The sequence below is a fragment of the Oryx dammah genome, unplaced genomic scaffold (assembly GCF_014754425.2).
Source record: "Oryx dammah isolate SB20612 unplaced genomic scaffold, SCBI_Odam_1.1 HiC_scaffold_26, whole genome shotgun sequence".
Classification (NCBI taxonomy): Eukaryota; Metazoa; Chordata; class Mammalia; order Artiodactyla; family Bovidae; genus Oryx; species Oryx dammah.
The window spans coordinates 5,121,845-5,143,290 of NW_024070210.1; positions in this window are offsets into that span (position 1 = coordinate 5,121,845).

The following is a 21,446-nucleotide window of genomic DNA, read 5'->3' on the forward strand; positions in this document are numbered from 1 at the left end:
TCTCTCCTTGGGGACTGCTGGACTTCTTATCAACCTACCTAGGGATTGACTATCTCACTTTCAAATATTTAGGACTGATTTCCTCTAGGATCAACTGGGTTAATCTCCTTGCAATCCAAGGGACTGTCAAGAATCTTCACCAACATCACAGTTCAAAATCATCAATTCTTCAGTGCTTAGCTTTCTTTGCAGTCCAACTCTCACATATATACATGACTACTGGAAAAACCATAACTTTGACTAGGTGGACCTTTGTTGGCAACGTAGTGTCTCTGCTTTTTCATATGCTGTCAAAGTTTGGTCATAGCTTTTCTACCAAGGAGCAAGCTTCTTTTAATTTCATGGCTGCAGTCACCATCTGCAGTGATTTTGGGGCCCAAGAGAATAAAATCTGTCACTGTTTCTATTGCTTCCCTATCTATTTTCCATGAGTGATGGGACTGGATGACATGACCTCAGTTTTTTGAATGTTTTGTTTTAAGCCAGCTGTTTCACTCTCCTCTTTCATTTTCATTAAGATGCTCTGTAGTTCTTCTTCACTTTCTGCCATAAGGGTGCTGTCTTCTGTGTATCTGAGGTTATTTCTCCTGCGAGATATTTCTCCCGCCAGTCTTGATTCCAGCTTGTGCTTCATCCAGCCCGGCATTTCTCATGATGTACCCTGCATGTCAGTTAAATAAGCAGGGGGACAATATACAGCCTTGATGGACTCCTTTCCCGATTTGGAACCAGTCTGTTGTTCCATGTCTGGTTCACAACTTGGTGACTGAATAAGAACAACATAGTCAGTTTATTGTTACATACTTAACTGTTATGCTATTGACTTTTTAATTTTTATCCACAGCTTATGACTAATATTTTAATTGAGAGGTAGCATAGTTCTTCAAAGTTCCAGAAATCATCTTCCACTCATCTTAAATTTTAAAATAATCTTTCTGTGCATTTGAAAAATAGGTGGCTCAGATGGTAAAGAATCTGCCTGCAATGCAGGAGACCCAGGTTCAATCCCTGGGTTAGGAAGGTTCTCTGGAGAAAGGAATGATTACCCACTCCAGTATTCTTGACTGGAGAATTCCATGGATAGAGGAGGCTGGAGGGCTGCAGTCCATGGGGTCACAAAGAGTTGGACATAACTGAGCAACTTTAGCTAGAGATATTATAAGTAATGTGCACCTAAAAATTTATTTTAATTTTAAACAACATAGAAATTATACTTTTCATGATTCTCACATTTAGTATATATTACATTCTAAAGATTGTTTACCTTGAACTATAAACATATTGGAAATTATTAAGCATGAAGAGTCTCCTTTACTGGAACTTGAGAACAGTAAGTACATTTAAAAAGTTTCAGTTTGAGCAAATCATTAGAAGTTTGAACTCACTAGCAATATCACATTTTTAAAATCTTTTTGAGAAATCAAAACAGCAAACAAACATAGATCAGTATAGCTTCCTGAGATGACAAATTATGACTGCTTTTCCAGATGTGGTACCCAGTTTTAACATTTTGATACCATCTACATGGTTCTTTTCTATATTATGCATGTGAATATCTCTGCAAAACCTATTTCCATATGATTTAGAGATATATTGTTTCGAAGCTTTAGTGAAAACTACGTTCCATGAATTGAATTCTTGTTGCAGGGCCAAAAAAAATGTTTGCAGGTGAGTTAAGGTCAATCTTCTCACATCTCAGTTTTCTATATGTGGTAATCACAAGTCTAACCTTGCATATCTTAGTAGTAGTGAAAGTTGTTTATTCATGTCCGACTCTTTGCGACCCCACGGACTATACAGTCCATAGCATTCTCCAGGCCAGAATACTGGAGTGGGTAGCTGTTCCCTTCTCCAGGGGATCTTCCCAACCCAGGGATCGAACCCAGGTCTCCAGCACTGCAGGCGGATTCTTTACCAGCCGAGCCACGAGGGAAGCCCCTAATCTTTTACAGGAATGATATTTTTGAAAATTATTTTTAGAGAGGCAAACCTGGTGAACCCCACCATTATCCCATAAGCTTTGTGCTCATTTGTTTAGCAGTTTGTAGCTTCTCCCAGTTTAGGAATTAATCTCTGCACTCTCTTCTTCCTGTAAATTGCCTTCACAGGGTTGTATTTCCTGTGTCAGGCTCAAATGTGCCTTTCTTTCATCCTTTATTATGACTCACAGTAACGCTGTAAAATAAATGTTTTGAAACAAATTGATAAATCCAAGTGAACCTGCCAATCCATTGGATATGTTTATAATTATCCTTCTTTCCAAAGGTAGATTTCTTTTTTATAGACAAATTAAGGATTAACCTTGAGGATTCTCAAGACATGTTTACGTTTTTAAGTGTTGAGTTTTCATTATCATCAGTCTATGGAATTATGTTATGTATATAAGACACCAGTAGAAGGTTAAAACACAGAATACAATGCATAGTTTTTTTCTGCTCTAACTGGTCAACCATTTCCTAAAATTCATTCTTCATATGGCACATCACTATAAAGTTTTATCTCAAACTCTTTCATCTTAAATGCTTATAGTAGAAAGAAAATAGCAGCTACCTACTCAGTGGGAAATGATTTAAAGTTATATTTCCCTCAAAAAATAAAACAAAAATAATGATTTTCCTAAATGTATAGATATATATCTGTATGTAGAAAGAGTAAGTGAGGGATATAGCCCAGAATACTTTGATGCATAAATTCTACTATAATATGTAAGGAAGATGATCTAGCCTCAAAATCAAGATAGATATCCTGAGGAATTGAAGCCCAAAATTATCATCAGGATGAAACATATCAGTCTGCTGGATTCTGTAAAAGGCACTGGGACCAAAATTTTAGCTCCTCTGGTCTATTGAGGATGAACAGTGGTTTATGAGAGAGATTGGTGACTGAACCAAAAGACAAGGTTGGAAACAAAGGCTGTAAAGTGTCTGCTGCTCAACACAGTCTGAAGCCATGACTTAGAGCTTAGTAGCTTAGTAGCTTCTGACTGAGGAAGTTGAAACAACAATGATAGAGCTTAAAAAATGAGATCTCAACTGAGATACATTTTGGTCAAGTTTCTCCAGAGAAACAGATCAGTAGAAGCAAAGAGATCTCAAAGAATTGACTTATGCCTATAGTGGGGGCTGGCAAGTTCAACATTTGTGAAAGAGGCTGGGATGCTGAGGATTATTGAGTGGTGCCCATTGCTGCAATCATATCCTCATTCTCTGAAATACCTAAGTTTTTTTTTTTTCTTAAGACTTTTTCACTGACTGGATAAGGTCTAACTAAATTATCAATAATTATCTCCTTTACTTAAAGTTATCTGATTACAGAATTTACCCACATCTATAAAATACTTCAATAGTATCTAGATTTGTGTTTGATCGACTAACTGGACATCATAGCCTAATCAACTAGACACAAACAAGAATGTAAGCATGTAGACACCCTCTATGTTTTTCAAAATAGCCTTGACAAAGAGCCACGTATTTCCAACTAAAAAACTAAATAGTTTATAGTATTATAACTATCAAATACATGGAATACATAGTATAAAATATGAAAATGCTAGGTTCATATCATTTATAAAGTGGTATGTAACATTTAAACACATGATATCAATCTTATACAAACCTATTCAGAGAATGAAAAAGGAGACACTATAACCAAATGTGTAAGAGACTTGACATCAGAAACAAGCTTGATACTGTATTCCAAAGAATTTATAATCGATCTAGGTTTATGCCAAGAAAAAAAAAATGCAATTTTGATTCACAATTAGAAACTCAATAACATTTGCATATTAACAAATTAAAGGCAAAACACCATGTGAAATTTTCCATAAATGAAATGGAAAAGCATTTGTGCAAGTCTTCAAACCATTGTTGATGAATTATCTTAGCAACCAAGGAGTTGACGGGTAATAGTATGTATCGCAGAGAAGGCAATGGCACCCCACTCCAGTGCTCTTGCCTGGAAAACCCCATGGCTAGAGGAGCCTGGTGGGCTGCAGTCCATGGGGTCGCCAAGAGTCGGACTCTACTGAGCGACTTCACTTTCACTTTTCACTTTCATGCATTGGAAAAGGAAATGGCAACCTACTCCAGCATTCTTGCTTGGAGAACCCCAGGGATGGCGGAGCCTGGGGGGCTGCCATCTATGGGGTTGCACAGAGTTGGACATGACTGAAGTCACTTAGCAGTAGCAGCGGTATGTATTGACTTAATTACAGTGTAACTAGAAACATTTCTAGAGATCAGGACAGAGTGATGGTACCAAAGGGTAGAGAAGCACAGCATAGTTAAGACTCTAGAAACAGAGCCCCACGTATTTACAGGAAATTCTATATGACAGAACAGGGTAGTTCAGAGGGGAAAGAAAACAGACAAACACAAAAAGGTGACATCTTCAATAATCTGCTGGAACAATCGGTCATCCAAATGGAAATAAGTGATACAGATCCTTATCAGGTGGTCAGAGGACTTAAATCTGAAAACCAAAACTTAAGAAAAGAAATTATTAAAGATACTTTCAGATGTTCAGAGTGGAATTGAAAGCTTTAAATAAAACACAACCAAAGTAAACTGTAAACTGAAAGGAAGATTGATTAATTTAATTATATTAAATCTGATTACTTTGCCTCACGAAAAGAAACTTGAAGCAAATTTCAGAATCACACATGATATAATATATCATGATAGTTATAACATGCAAATCTATGCAATATATTACTTAAATATAAACTATTGTACATAATATACATATAATACATGTATATATTTAACAAAGGGGAATTAAAAAAAAAAGATATTTCAATGAATTATCCACTTTGGGTAAAAAAGGAAAAATATGTATAGTGAAATGCATACACCAAAGCTCAGAATCCAGAGAATTTTGGCAATTTTTTCTACCTGCAATAACATACATTGTATCATTCTGTGAGCTTTTTTATCATTTCAGTAATATTCATTATTTTTCTCCCCAGTCCATCGATGGCCCCATCAAAGGCAAATGTTCTGATTACTTTCTTCATAAATCAGTTATGCCTATTTCAGAAATTTATATGAATTGAATCATATGTATTCCTGTTTATCCTGATTTCTTTAACTCAGCACAGTGTTTTTGAGGTTCATCTATGGTGTTGCATACATCAGTAAATTCTTCCATTTTATTTCTGGGTAGCATTTAATTGTGTGAATATCCAAACTCTGTTCATCTAGTCTCTTGTTAATGGGCATTTGGGTTGTTTCCAGCATGGGTTTAATGTGAAAAATGCCTCTATGAGCATATTTAACTTAATAAGAAATTGCCAGGCCAACTTCCAAAGTGGTTACAGACATATACATATGTACTATTAATATCAGGCATGAAAGAAAGAGAGAAATCAGAGACAATTTCAAGGTTTTCGGTATTATCAAGTGGAAAGATAGATTTGCCATTTGCTTATTTGTAGAACATTGGCAGGAAAGATATGTAATTTAGTTAACTAAAGGTTAACCAAAATATATGTAATTTAATCAACCAAAAGCTTAATTAATCAAATGTAGTTAAACAAAAGGTTAACTTGAAATCCTTAAAAGACATTGGAACAGATATATCAACGAGAGAGTGGGATATACGTGTCTAGAGTTCAAAGGACAGGTTAACGAAGGAGTCCCCGAGTCATCATCCTACTGATTTACAGATTCATTCATTCAAAAATAGATTTTAATGGATGAGCATATATGTGGGCCAAGCTCTTGTATATACACATGGATCATATCTGTTAAAAAAATCCCTTCTTTTATGGAATGTGTATTATCTGTGGCTTAGGAATCTAGATGAAAATACTGAAAAGGAGATTACGTAGAAAAGAAAAGGGCTTCAAGGACTGAACCAAAGGGCAATCCGTTTATTAGAGATCTAAGAAGTGAGACATAATAACTTAGAGTCTGAGGGAGGAAACTATTCTGAAATGCAGCAGAAAATGTGGGAATACGTTGCACCATATAGCCAAGTATGATTGATTGTATTACTCGCCTCTTTCAACAACTCTTGTATTCTTATCTTTTCCGAGGAAACTTCAAAGTTCCTCCCATGAAAAGGGTGGGATATTTTTCCATACCTTGGATTTATTTGGAATAAAGCAGAAAATTTAGTGGGCCTGGTCCATTCCTACATCTTCATGTTTCCATTTCCACTCTTGTACATTTGCCTTTCTCAGGAGAATGTGCTTGCTAGTGACAGGATGAAAAAGACATAATGTAAAGCTTTCTAGTCTCCCTCTTCACATGGTATTTTTTTTCTCCCCTCATGGGTCTCTGTGTCCTTTCCTACTCGTATGAGAACACCAGTCATCAGATTTCCAGTTCACTCTAAATCCAGTGAGGTATCATCTTGAGACCATTAATGAATTACATCTGCAAAGATTCTGTTTCCATATAAGGTCACATTCATGAAATCAAGAGTTAGCAGTTGAATTTATCTCTTCAGGGGACAAAATTCAATCTACTACCAAATGCTAATTGTATTATGTTTCTGTCCATTTAAATATAGCTTTCTCAAGGAAAGGAGCCATGTTTATTCATGTCTCAGACTCAGCTGTCCAGTAAAAAGCCTGGAAATCAATAAACAGTTGCTTTAAAACAGTGTTTCAAAGTATTTTATTCAAGGATATAGCAACTATTTCTTTTAAAAGTAATAATGCATGCTAGAATAATCAGAATTTCTTTTTTGTATAGCCATAGATTTACTACCTAAATCTACTGTCTTAAAATTATTTGGATGGCATCTTCTGCTATCATATTCTGTTGATTTCTTTCTCTCTCTCTCTTATGCACAATCTTTTGAAGCACACATTAAAAAAAAATCTCATCAAAGTCAGATATGATCTTCAATATGAAAGGAAAGAATTTATTGAAGTAATTACCTAAAATTTCTAATAACGATTTGCCCTTTTATTTAAGAATAATCACCAGTCCTCATAACAAAGAACCAGCCATCATGGTGTCTCTTTCATTAAATTTCCTTTGTCCTCAAACATACTGCTTTGTGTGTTCTGTTGATTTATTTCCTCTCTCTTCTGAAAAGTTCTGTTTCTTTTTAGAAAAGATAATAGTGAATTTTCTGTAATACACTGTTCCTGTTGTTAGGTAATTAGTCTGCCTGAAAAAAAATTATAATAGATTTTTCACAAAGGAGCCATTCAACACAATGCTTTTACTATGAAAATCAACAGTCTCAGGAAAATAGGAGAACCAAAGCCAGAAATGAACACTTCTCTTTCTCCTTAGTTCTCTGCTTCATTTCAGAAATATGACCCATGAAACCATTCAGGGAAAAGTGGGACAAGGGTCCATAAGGGAAATCTTTCTGTCTACCACAAGCGAGACAAAATGAGTAGTGATCAAATTAGCAAATTACATTCTTTGTCATTGTGTACTGTTATCTTCTTCTCTAAGGTGAATCCATGTATATGACAAAATTTAGCTAGAAATATATTTTATCAGTATAAAGAAAAAAAATTATAAAATAATACAGGTGTGATTATTTTTCCATTCCATACTTTATTTTCTTTCAATTTAGCTAAAATGCCTGCTAAATTCCAAATATAAAAGTTCTTCCTAAAATAATAATGTGTTCTAACTCATGTACCCATTTATTTTAGCTCATATATCTTTTAACTCACGTATCTAATTATTTTAAAGATTGCATACTGCTTGGGAAGTTATTTGAGTATATTTTTCACAGAGAAAATACTTTAACTCGTGCACCATTTTGGTTTGTCATGGTGGCTCACACAGTAAAGAGTCTGCCTGCAACGCGGGAGAGCTGGGTTCAGTGCCTGGGTTGGGAAGATCCCCTTGAGAAGGAAATGGCAACCCATTCCAATATTCTTGCCTGGAAAATCCCAAGGACAGAGGAGCCTGGCAGGCTACAGTCCATGAGGCCGCAAAGGTCAGACAAGACTGAGAAACTAACATTTTCACTTTCATATGCTTTTTAATTCATATACCCACCTATTTTAAAGATTGTGTACTGCTAGGAAGTTATTTGAGTATATTTTTCACAGAGAAAATAGTCAAACTTCACAGACATCATTTTGCAGTTTCTAGCTGCTTTAAAACCTATTACATAGGTAATACGTTGTCATTCTAATTTGAAATGCATACCATACGGCTTGCAGCATGCATGCTAAGTTGCCTCAGTTGTGTCCCAGTCTGCAATCTTATGGACTGTACCCCGCCTGGCTCCTCTGTTCATGGGATTCTCCAGGTAAGACTACTGGAGTGCATTGCCATGCCTTCCTCACTAATAGTACATAAATATTCTGAGTTTATTTACTCAACATATTTATTTAACAATTATTGCGGACCTAAAGAAGTTGCATCCATATCCCAGCGAGTTTCTATATACTCTTCATTCAGTTCTCCCCATGGTAATATCTTATATATCTTGTGTAACCACAATACATTCCAAAAAGCAGGGAATTGACATTTGCACAGTATAACTGGGACTTCATAGGCGGCACTGATGATAAAGGACTTACCTGCCAAGTCAGGATATGAAAGAAATGTGGGGTTCAAACCCTGGGTTGGGAAGGTCCCCTGGAGGAGGGTATGGCAACTCATTCTAGTATTCTTGCCTGGAGAATCTCTTGGATGTAGCGCCCTGGTGGCCTATAGTTCATAGGGTCAAAAAGAGTCAGACATGACTGAAGTCACTTAGCACGTATGCACAGTAATATGGACATATGACATACAGACTTTGTTTTTAGTTTACCGGCTTGTAAATGAAACTCCTTTTTGATGTGTAAATATGTGACATTGTATTGTATGTGTAGATTTATATAGCCACTATTCAATCAAGATATGGACTTGTTCCATCACCACAAAGAAACTCATTTATAACATTTATCCATTAGAATGCCTTCCCCTCCTCTAACCCTGTTAACTACTCATTTATTCTCCATAACTAACACTTGATTTCAAGGTTGTTATGTAAATGGAATCATACAGTACATAACTTTTTGAGACTGGCTTGTTTTCCACAGTGAAACATTATTGAAATCCAAACAAATTATTGTCTATATCAATAATTTGTTTCTTTATGGATGAGTTATATTCCACTGTATGGGTATACCACAGTTTATATCACCATTTACCCACTGTAAGACATTTGTTTGAACCGTTTCTGGTTTGGAGCTATTATTTTTAAAAAATGCGAAGAACATTAATGTTTTGTTTGGACATAAATTTTTGCTTGTCTAGAGTAAACACCTTGAATTGTCATTGCTAAGTTGTATGTTAATTTTATAAGAAAATGTCTAGTATTTTTCCTATTAAATTGCATGTTTAGCTGTTTAAGAGACTACTAAATTCTAATTTCCATTTGCATTGCATGAGAGTCACACATTCTCATTTCACACATTCTCATCAGCAGTTGACACTGTCTGTATTTTTTCATCCATCTTGCATGCATGCAGTAGTATCTCACTCGGTTTTTACTTTGTATTTATAGAATGGTCAATGATGAACATGTTTTCAACTGCTTGTTTGTCATCATATATCTTCTATAGTAAAGTATCTTTTTGATTTTTTTGCCCATTTATTACTGTTTAATTTAGAGAGTTTTTTTATATTGTCTGGATTGAAGTTCTTTGCCGATATATATTTGCAAATATTTCCTCCAAGATTGTAGCTTGCATTTTACTTCCCTTAAACAATTGTTTGCTAGGTGAAATGATATTATTTCTCAGTTTATTTCTGCAATACATGGAAATCTAAAGCAGATACTTGACTTAGAACAGATGCAATTATTTAATTATATAAACTACGTGTGTTTGTATGTCTATATATATAACTTTTTAGAAACACAGTACGGAAACACAGATAACTTGAAAAGACTAAAGAACAGTCTTAGGATCTTAAAAATATTTTGAAAATTTATCAATTTTTTAAAATACAAACTGTTTTCAAAAGAATTTAAACATACTGGCTAGTACTTTGTAGCAGTATCTTTGACATTATGCATGTGGCATTTTGCCCTTTAATTACAGACTTTTTCAGTCAAATGGTTTTAAGTCCTTAAAACATTTAAACCATTTTTTTTCTCTAAAATAAAAGGCAATTTTCCTTGAGAAATTATTTTAAGATACTGCACCATACAACTAATTATAACATAAATCAACAGTTTAATTTATGCAGTGTCACCCAGCAGAGAAATGTTTTTGAGAGATGAATAAGCAATATAAAAAGCTGTCCTGTAGGGGAACATTATCAGACACATTTTACTTTGAATCAGGCTTGTTTAACAAGAACAACCACATAAACTATGCTTTACCTGAAAACCTCAAATTGTGTGAGGCACTATTATATTTAAGACAGGAAAATTTAAAAATAAAGCCAACAAATTTACTGAAGGAAAGATTTAGAACGTAGTTGATGACAGCATGTCTTAATTATAGAAGCAGGACATTTCAAGAGCAATCAATAGATTCAGAATAATGAAATCACTGGGCCTATATTCACAGTAAGGATTAAATGAGGACAAAATTTCCTCATTTTGTATGCAACCATTTAATTTCTTCTTTTTTTTTTAAATTCTTAAAGTAAAAACCTGTAACTGAGAAAAACAAACAAACAAACAAACAAGTTATTACATTGTTGATCAGTTCAGTTCAGTCACTCAGTCCTGTCCAACTATTTGTTACCCCATGAATTGCAGCACCCCAGGCCTTCCTGTCCATCACCAACTACCAGAGTTTACCCAAACTCATGTCCACTGAGTCAGTGATGCCATCCAGCCATTTCATCCTATGTCATCCCCTTCTCCTCCTGCCCCCAATCCCTCCCATCATCAGGGTCTTTTCAAAAGAGTCAACTCTTCGCATGAGGTGCCCAAAGTGTTGGAGTTTCAGTTGAGCATCAGTCCTTCCAATGAACACCCAACTTAATGTCCTTTAGGATGGACTGGTAGGACCTCCTTGCAGTCCAAGGGACTCTTAAGATTGTTCTCCAACACCACAGTTCACAAGCAACAATTCTTCAGCGCTCAGCCTTCTTCACAGTCCAACTCTCACATCCATACATGACCACTGGAAAAACCAGAGCCTAGACTAGACAGACCTTTGTTGGCAAAGTAATGTCTGTGCTTTTCAATGTGCTATCTAAGTTGGTCATAACTTTCCTTCCAAGGAGTAAATGTCTTTTAATTTCATGGCAGCAATCACCATCTGCAGTGATTTTGGAGCCCAAAAAAATATAGTCTGACACTGTTTCCACTGTTTCCCCATCTATTTCCCATGAAGTGATGGGACCAGATGCCATGATCTTCGTTTTCTGAATGTTGAGCTTTAACCAACTTTTTCACTCTCCTCTTTCACTTTCATCAAGAGGCTTTGTAGTTCCTTTTCACTTTCTGCCATAAGGGTGGTATCATCTGCATATCTGAAGTTATTGACATTTCTCCCAGCAATCCTGATTCCACCTTGTTCTTCTTCTAGCCCAGCATTTCTCATGATGTATTCTGCATAGAAGTTAAATAAGCAGGGTGACAACATACAGCCTGACATACTCCTTTTCCTATTTGGAACCAGTCTGTTGTTCCATGTCCAGTTCTAACTGTTGCTTCCTGACCTGCATATAGGTTTCTCAAGAGGCAGGTCAGGTGGTCTGGTATTCCCATTTCTTTCAGAATTTTCTACAGTTTATTGTGATCCACATAGTCAAATGCTTTGGCATAGTCAATAAAGAGGAAATAGATATTTTTCTGGAACTCTCTTGCTTTTTCCATGATCCAGCGGATGTTGGCAATTTGATCTGTGGTTCCTCTGCCTTTTCTAAAACCAATTTGAACATCAGGGAGTTCACAGTTCACGTATTGCTGAAGCCTGTCTTGGAGAATTTTGAGCATTACTTTACTAGCCTGTGAGATGAGTACAACTGTGTGGTAGTTTGAGCAACTTTTGGCATTGCCTTTCTTTGGGATTGGAATGAAAACTGACCTTTTCCAGTCCTGTGGCCACTGCTGAGTTTTCCAAATTTGCTGACATATTGAGTGCAGCACTTTCACAGCACCATCTTTCAGGATTTGAAATAGCTCCACTGGAATTCCATCACCTCCACTAGCTTTGTTCGTAGTGATGCTTTCTAAGGCCCACTTGACTTCACATTCCAGGATGTCTGGCTCTAGGTGAGTGATCACAGCATAGTGATTATCTGGGTCATGAAGATCTTTTTTGTACAGGTCTTCTGTGTATTCTTTCCACCTCTTCTTAATATCTTTTGCTTCTGATAAGTCCATACCATTTCTGTCCTTTATTGAGCCCATCTTTGCATGAAATGTTCCCTTGGTGTCTCTAATTTTCTTGAAGATACTTTAGTCTTTCCCATTCTGTTGTTTTCCTCTATTTCTTTGCACTGATTGCTGAGGAAGGCTTTCTTATCTCTCCTTGCTATTCTTTGGGACTCTGCCTTCAGATGCTTATATCGTTCCTTTTCTCCTTTGCTTTTTACTTCTTTTCTTTTGACAGCTATTTGTAAGGCCTCCCCAGATAGCCATTTTGCTTTTTTGCATTTCTTTTTCATGGGGATGGTCTTGATCCCTGTCTCCTGTACAATGTCACGAACTTTTGTCCATAGTTGATCAGGCACTCTGTCTATCAGATCTAGTCCCTTAAATGTATTTCTCACTTCCACTGTATAATCATAAGGGATTTGTTTTAGGTCATACCTGAATGGTTTAGAGGTTTTCCTTACTTTCTTCAATTTGAGTCTGAATTTGGCAATAAGGAGTTCATGATCTGAGCCACAGTCAGCTCCCGGTCTTGTTTTTGCTTGCTGTATAGAGCTTCTCCATCTTTGGTTGCAAAGAATATAATCAATCTTATTTCGGTGTTGACCATCAGGTGATGTTCATGTGTAGAGTCTTCTCTTGTGTTGTTGGAAGAGGGTGTTTGCTATGACCAGTGCTTTCTCTTGGCAAAACTCGATTAGCCTTTGCCCTGCCTTATTCTGTACTCTAAGGCCAAATTGGGCAAATTGGTTAATTTTCTTGTGCCTCAGTTGATTCATCTGTAAAAAGGGGAGAATTGTATATCTATTATCTTAGGTTTGTTGTAAAAATTACATGTGTTAGATTATGTCACACATTAAAAAAAGTGCCTGGCATGCAGAAATAGTATATAAGAATTAATGGCTGTAATTATTTGAGATCATTGCATTAATGCAGCAGATTTATTCACCACAGCACGTCATGGACCTAGCCCGTCTTCCATGTCATTTCTATCAAAAGGATCATAGCATTGTTGAAATATATTGCATTAAATAGCTTTCACAGAAAAAATGGCTTGAGAAGAGAAGAAGCATTTTCCTAGGGTTGCAGAAAAAGGAAGAACTTTAGGAGCAGCCCTTTATGTATAGTCATCCATATAAATCTTAGGCCAGTATTGATGTACCACAGTAATAGGAGATAAAATTGACAGGCAAAATTTGGGGAGAAGGACCACAGCAAAGATGATCAGAGACTGAGGTCTCACAGCTGGCACTTGCATAAAGAGACTGTGTGCTTTTTACTAAGGGACTCACCCTGATTGTGCCTCATTGCCCATGTCTGTGAGCTTGAAACAATAATGAAGTAACGCAGCAAAGAATAATGGAGACAAAAATCGAGATCCAGCTCTACCATCGGGAGGATGTAGATAAATGAGCAGTTTCTCTATCTCTGTAATAACTAATAGTAATAAGTGAATTCAAGTTTGTGGAGCAATGAATTCATACAACTTGAAGCCCTCTTTACAGAAATGCAACAGGAAGGCCAATCAATGCACAGAGTCACTGATTACAAAAGGAAAGGGTGACTTCCAAGACATACAAAGAAAGGAGCAGGGAAAGGCAAAGGAAGAATGAACCAGGACTAGGTATCCCAACTGAGAGCCTTGTGCAAATATTATTGACAGCCCTAATCCAGGAAGGAAGCTTACTGGTATGCAGAATGGTTTGTTTAAAGTAGTTTGAGTCACAGATCACTCATAAATTTTAGCGTTGAAAGATTTGGTAAAGCAGAGCAAGCTCAGGGCGGTAGGAAAAGGATGCTTGGTGTTCAGCGCAGGAATACAGCTCCTTGCAGGCTGTCCGCCCTGTTTTACTGATTCATTTTATCTTATGGTGTCACCTGGACTGCCTACCTGGTAGTTTGGCCTCATGCACATATGAGCCATAGGGAGCCCCCTGTTTGGAAATCTTCCACTTTTGGTTAAATAGTCTGCTATCTCTGCCTTAAAATTCTGAATAATTGTTAAAAAGGGACTCTACATTTTCATTTTTTCACTGGGCTCTACACATTTTGTAGTTCATTCTGTCTAAGAATCTGAATGTTAGGCGGGATGAGCATTTTTCAGTGACTCTGATGGAAATTCACTGCACCAACTGATCTGAATGTAACAGTGAAAAGTCATCTTATTTTTTGAAGTGGCCTATGGTTTTTAATTTGGCTAATCTCTGAGTAGATTTCTTGAGTATACTCTAATCAGCATAGTAGCCTTTTTTTTTTTCACGTTTTAGATACCTCCAATGCAAAATGTGAAGTATGACAGCAAAATAGCATTTACTGACATCTAATCTGTGCAAATTCTCTATCAGCAACCTCATTTGAAATCTCTCAAGATGCTGCATTTATTAATAATTTATTGCAACACATGCAGAGTGGGACTAGGTGGCATTCCCATTTATTTTTCCAGTGCATGTGGCTCTGCTGGTATTTCTCTTCCAGGTCTTTCATAAGATCTGAAGAAAACACATACTGTGATCTGTGTTCTCCTTAGGTTAATTCAGCCCAGATTGTTAAAAAAAGTTTCCACAATAAAACTGAATTTTTCACCAATCAATCCTTCAACTTTCAAATCCCAGTTAGGAACCTTTAAGTGAAAACCGACATCAGAGGCAATGGAGGAAAATGACACGTGGCAGGTGGAGCCTGTGTCCTGGTGACTCCATCGAGAGGCCCTGAACCTTGGTTTCATCATCTGTAAATGAAAAATGACAGAAACCTTGGACAGGATTGTCACAAAAATTAAGGAAAACATAAACAAAATGCTTGATCCTTGATGGAATATCAAACAGTTCCTTCTTTCTCTCTCTCTCTCTCTTTTTTTTTAGTTTGTTTTAATTTTTATTCTAATAGGGAAATCAGCTGAATTAGGTGTTTGCTTACCCCTACAATTTATTGAGTGAACTCAATATAATTCTATGCCTCAAATACCTACTAGAAGGGATAGAAAATGTACTGAGAAAAGAGTTGATACAAATAAATGTAGGAATTTTCACAGGAATGACACTTTTTTAAGTACCAAAAGGAAAGCACATATACATTAGATGTGTTAAAAGACAGATGTGCTTATAAAGATAAATTTCACAATGTGACATAAAAGATAAAGATATTCTTTTTTTTTTTTTGGTGTACCCCTAACTACAACATTTATTTAATCTTCAACATATATTATTACCCTTAGTTCCTGATTATTTTGTTTCTAAGTAATTTGCAGCTTTTTCTAGAATCTGCTTTAATAACAGAAGCATACGAGTTTATTATCATTCTATTTCTTTTGCAGGTAAATTGTTTTAATATTTCTCTTCAAGAGTTCACTCTACGTGGGGCCAGCTTTCAGAACTCAATGTAGAGGTCTGTCTGCTTCTGTCCTGTCTGCTATTCAATGGGTCTAAGAAGTCTGAAGGTGTTTGCCTTACTTCAGCTCTGTAACACTTTCTCTTATTATTGCTTCGGTTGTTGTCTTCCTTTTATTGTCTCCCCCTCTTTCTTTTTTGGTTAATTTCATTTTGAAATTATTAGCTGCGTATGGGATCTTAGTTTCCTGACCAGAGTTCCAAATCCTGTCCCCTGCCTCGAAGCACAGTCTCAACCACTGAAATTCCTAGCTGAGGAATCCCCTTCTTCCTCTTTATTTTGGAACTCCTGTGACTAAGGGTTGAACTATGCCACTGTCTCTTTCAACTCTCCAGAGAGTTCTTCAACTGTATTTTCAGCACATCTATTTTTCCTGTAATTTTGCCAATAAAAGTACTGCTTAATCTCTAATTGCTTATCTTCCTGGTTTGTTAACTCTTGTTCTAGTGATCCAATATATTCCTCTGAAGATATCGATCAGAACATATTTAAATGTTTGGCTTATTGTTTTACCCTGTTGTTCTTTGTTCTGATCCTGGCCTTTCTCTTTTGTGCTCTGGAGTTTCTTCAAACGAGTGTTGCTCCTTGGATGCCCTGCGCAATTAACCTAGTGTTGTATATCCTCTGGTGCTATATGCATGCATACGTGCTAAGTCACCTCACTCATTTCTGATTCTTTGCAACGCTATGGGCTGTAGCCCACCAGGCTCCTCTGTCCATGGGATTCTCCAGGTAAGAATGCTGGAGTGGGCTGCCATTTCCTGCTCCCGAGGATCTCCCCGACCCAGGGATCCATCCAGCATCTCTCACATCTCCTGCACTGGCAGGCAGGTTTTTTACCACGAGTGCCACCTGGGAAGCTCCCTGGTGTTATGTAGTCAGGGCCATTTCCCCAGCTGGCCTTTCTCTAATGGGAGAGCTTGCTGCAAGCAAAGCTGTTTCTGGACAGAAGGTGGTGGCTGTCAAATATCACTGTGGGTGGTGGGGGCTGACACACTGAAGGCTTTTCCCAAATGTGAGAATGAAACACAGCAACTAGAGAAGCCCCAGTTATTGCTAGAGAGATCAAAGACTGTGCTATTTTATTGTCATCATCCCTATCCCAGGCCCCAGGGGTTAAACAACAGGTGATTGAGACTCTCAGGCGTGGAATAAAAGTGTACTCAGCATGGAGAACTGTGCTCACACCTGAGCCATCGGCAGCTCCTCAAGGAATGTCCCTGTTTTGTGTTCAGACGTCTACTCTAATTCTGCAGAGGAGCCACGTCTACTGCTGGAAACTTTCTAAGTTGGTGCTAAGCAACCCACTCCAGTACTCTCGCCTGGAAAATCCCATGGACAGAGGAGCCTGGTAGGCTGCAGTCCACGGGGTTGCACAGAGTTGGACACAACTGAAGCGACTTAACAGCAAACACTCCCAACTCTACCACAGGGATCTTCCTCATACTACAGGGCTTCCTCAGCTTTCTTTTATCCGTGAGTGTTTTCCCTCACACTTCCTGTTTTCCAGAAACCAAGTAAATGCCTCTGACCTCAGTAAGTCCATCATCCCCACACATGCTCAAAGCAATCAGCTGTCCTCACTGTCATAAGCTGGCACACAGTCAGGCATTTTATTGCAAACTAGTGATTAATGCCTGACTATATGTGGGCTCATGTTTTCCTATTTAACAAGAAATTGCCAAAAAAAAAATCTGAAATTCTTTATATTCAAACCCTGTAAAGAGATGCTACTGTGATGTTCAATAAACATTTATTGACCTACTATAGGATACACAGGCTTCCCTGATAGCTCAGTTGGTAAAGAATCCACCTGCAACTCAGGGGACCTGGTTCTATACCTATTTCAGGAAGATCCGCTGAAGAAGGGAAACGTGACCTACTCCAGTATTCTGGCCTGGAGAATTGCATGGACTGTGTGGTCCATGGGGTCACAAAGAGTCGGACACGACTGAGCGACTTTCACTTTCACTTTTCGTAAGATACACAACACACACAGACATGCAAACAAATAATTAAATTTTAAGTAGGAGACATAAGATTTTAGAGGTTGAGATGTTGACAAAATAATGTTCAAGATGGACTTCTTGAAAAGCAGAGCTGATCCATGTGGATCTGCAAAGACACATTTGTCAGACAGATGAGGTAATGATGGGTCACATGGAGAGAAAGGGAGTGATGTGTGTGAAAGTACTGAGGTGTGAACTCACTTACTGCGGAAGCAGTAATCATACACTAACATGTTAGGGTTCATCTTCAGTATTTGGGAAAAATCTGCTGCTCAGTGTTGCCTTCAGGCTTTGGACCAAGAAACTGTCAAATACCCACATCATGTCATTTCTGTCATTTGTGATCTTGTACACGATCAATACGGCAGTGATCGCACTTTTAAGCTCATAATTATCAGTTCTCAAACATCAAATACAATCAAAGCAACCCATTTAGCTTTAGGGTTAATACGTGAGTAGTCACGTTTAAGTATATGTTAGCATTCCAGACACAACTAGAGTAAAATCTTTTTTGGAATCTCTTTGCCAAAATGATATCATTAGAATTATAAATCCATGTTTTTCTTTGCAAAAATTAAGTGCTCCAACAATTGAATGCTGTTGATTAACTAAAAGAGTATTTAAAGAGATACATAATCTGGCAAATAATACAAATACCAAGAAGTTATCCTTGGCAGAATAATCTTGGGAACAAAGACATACTCTTTTGGAGTTCACTATATTTAAACAATTTTAAATTGGAGCAAAATTGACATAACAAATTTCTAGATTGCATGCAAGTGTTTATTGTTTTAGCATTCGTAAGATTAAACATAACCTTTAAATATTTGTCATTTAATCATTGACTCCAAGAATTTTTGAGGAAAAAAGAAAACTTTTTAAAAATTGAGAATTCTTTCCATCTTGAGAGGATGACTCAACACGATATCAATATTGTCACCTAAAATTTTCACAAGTGAAATTCCAATTTCAAGCACAATATTCATGAGAAATATTTTATCTAGTCAAAGCATAAAAATACAAGAAGTATTAGATAAGGAAGAAAGAGAAAAGAGTGATTAGCATAAGGCTGTATTACAAAATAATCCCACATGGGTGGTAACAGTCCAATTGCCATTAAAGCTTATTTCTTATATACTGATTCACAGAGGGTGTTCTCAGCAGATGGCTCATTTCCATACGGTGGTTCAGCTGCCTAGTCTTTCCAGATTTTGACTTCCCTGTTCCCCTAGAGACATGTCATTTTCTGCCTCCAGGCAGGAAAAGAGGAGAATGAGGATGGTTGAGGGTGAAGAGATATACTTATTTCTTAAATTCTTGATCTGGAAACGATATACATCACTTCTGATATGTTTTCCTTTTGTGTGTAAAAATACTGATATTTACAATATGCCACTTCTTTATAATATATATCAAATACAAAAAGAAGATTTTTTTCTTTTTTTAGTTTGACAGATAGCATTTCTACTTTTTAATTTAAAGATGTTTTGGCCTACATATTCATGTCCTCTTTCCTCTTCAAATCTATATATTGGAACCTTAACACTGAAGGGGATGGTACTAAGAGGTGGGGACTTTGGAGGTAGTTTTAGATAAAATCAAGAGGATGGAACCCTTGTGATGCAAATAATATCTTTATAAGAAGAGAAAGAGGGTTCACAGTCTCCGCCATGTGAGGGCAAAATGAAAGAATGGGTACCTGCAAATCTGAATTGAATCAGCAGCAACCTTGATCTTGGGTTTCACTGTCTCCAAAACTGTAAGACATACATTTCTGTTGTTTGAGACATCAGATCTATGGACTTTATTATAATAATCCAGACTGACTAAAATAAATGAATTCATCTTTCTTACTGCTTTACTTAATTTCTGAAAAGTAGCTGCCTATAAGATTTTCCATAGGGAATCTGAGAGTGAACAGGCAAAAGCGAAAGTGAAAGCGTCACTCGGTCCTATCCTCCTCTTTTCAACACCAGGGACTGTAGCCTGCCAGGATTCTCTGTCTATAGAATTCTCTAGGCAAGAATAATTCGAGTGTGTTGCCATTTCCTTCTCCACGGGTTCTCCCTGACCCAGGGATCGAACCTGGGTCTCTCACATTGCAGGCAGATTCTTTACCATCTGAGGCACCAAGGAAGCCTGTGAATCACGGAGGAGTATTTATGTACAAGAAAATTGATATAAACAGTGCCAAGCAATTGTTATTGATTAGGAGTGATTTAGTGCATATATTTCAGTTGACTTTTCAGAAAATAATTGTAAGACAGCTTATATATAAGGAAATTAATCACCACAAGTAGAAATACAGGTGACTACTTTCAACATGTTTTTTTCTATAGTCAAAGAATTACACAACACACAGGACAGATTAGATGATGCTTGTTCTATTCTAATACATTCTTCTGGTGGTAGGAAACATCAGATTTTGTTGCTCACAATTCAAAAACTTTTGCTAAGACTGCTCAGGTTCTAGGGTTTTGTCAAAAAGCTATGATGGAGTGCAATAAATAAGAGCATTTAATGTTAGGGGTCTAAAACACTTTGTGCTTTTGATTCTAGATTTATGACTTTTTTCTAGATCCTTCTGTATGCTTCCAATTAATGCCATGGCACTTCTACATTGAACTAGAAACTAGAAGGCAGAAATGGATTCAGGAAATTATTTCTCTTACAAGATTTCCATCTTAAGATGTAAGATGAATTTTAAATGAATGAAAAATCAGTCATATCTAGGGCTTTGTTTAAATGCTCACCATAGATATTATTCATGATTTTATAAAAAAGAGAATATCAATTTTGAAGAATTTGGAATCATAGAATTGAGAAGATAACGTTACTACGCTGAATTCAGTGATTTTTCTGATGACAGTGCTCATGGTATTTAGAATTTCCAGGTGGTGCTACTGGTAAAGACCTGCCTGTCAATGCAGGAGACTTAAGAGAGGTGGACTCGCTCCCTGGGGCAGGAAGATCCCCTGGAGAAGAAAATGACGACCCACCCCAGTATTCTTGCCTGGAGAATCCCATGGACAGAGGAGCCTGGCATAGGGTCACAAAGAGCTGGACATAACTAAAATGGCTTTGCAGGAACACATTAGAAGTAGAAAAGGAAGTCAGGGGCAAAAAGGTAGAAAAGTAAAAGAAAGCTACTCTCCAGAAAAGGTGAAACTAAAGCAACTTCATAATTAAACATTTTCTCAATAACTTAATTGAACTCCTTAATACTTTGTCCAACAGGTCTCACAGGCTTCCTACAGTCTCACAAAATTTCCTGACCTTATTCCTTTCTCATTCTATTTCCTGGTTGCTGACTATCTTGTCGACCGATGGACATTCCTGCTGCCTCTCACTGAATGGATTTGCCACCTCCAACATCAATAGTTAGAAAGTTAATTCTGTTTTGTAAAGATTTTATTTATCATTAGAGTGATTACTTGTCTGAAATTTTGTTGTAATAGAATATTTATATGATAAAATATTTATTTTGATACATATGTATATATTTGCCAATCTGGGAACATTTTCCTAAATTCTAGTATTTCCTAGGAGTAATCATGAAGTACTAATTTGACAGCGTTTTGGTAGTTGTTTAGTCACAACCTCCATTTAGTCATGAATACAACTCTAAGAAAAATGCAGTGACTAGTAAAACCACATTATGCTTTTTAATTAGCCTACATTGGCCGTGGTTGAAATTTAAAAGTATGGCTTCAGAAATAACTTGAAAACACTAGTAATAATATCCCCAACTTAACATTTTACCATCCAAAACTATATGATATCCACATGAAACTT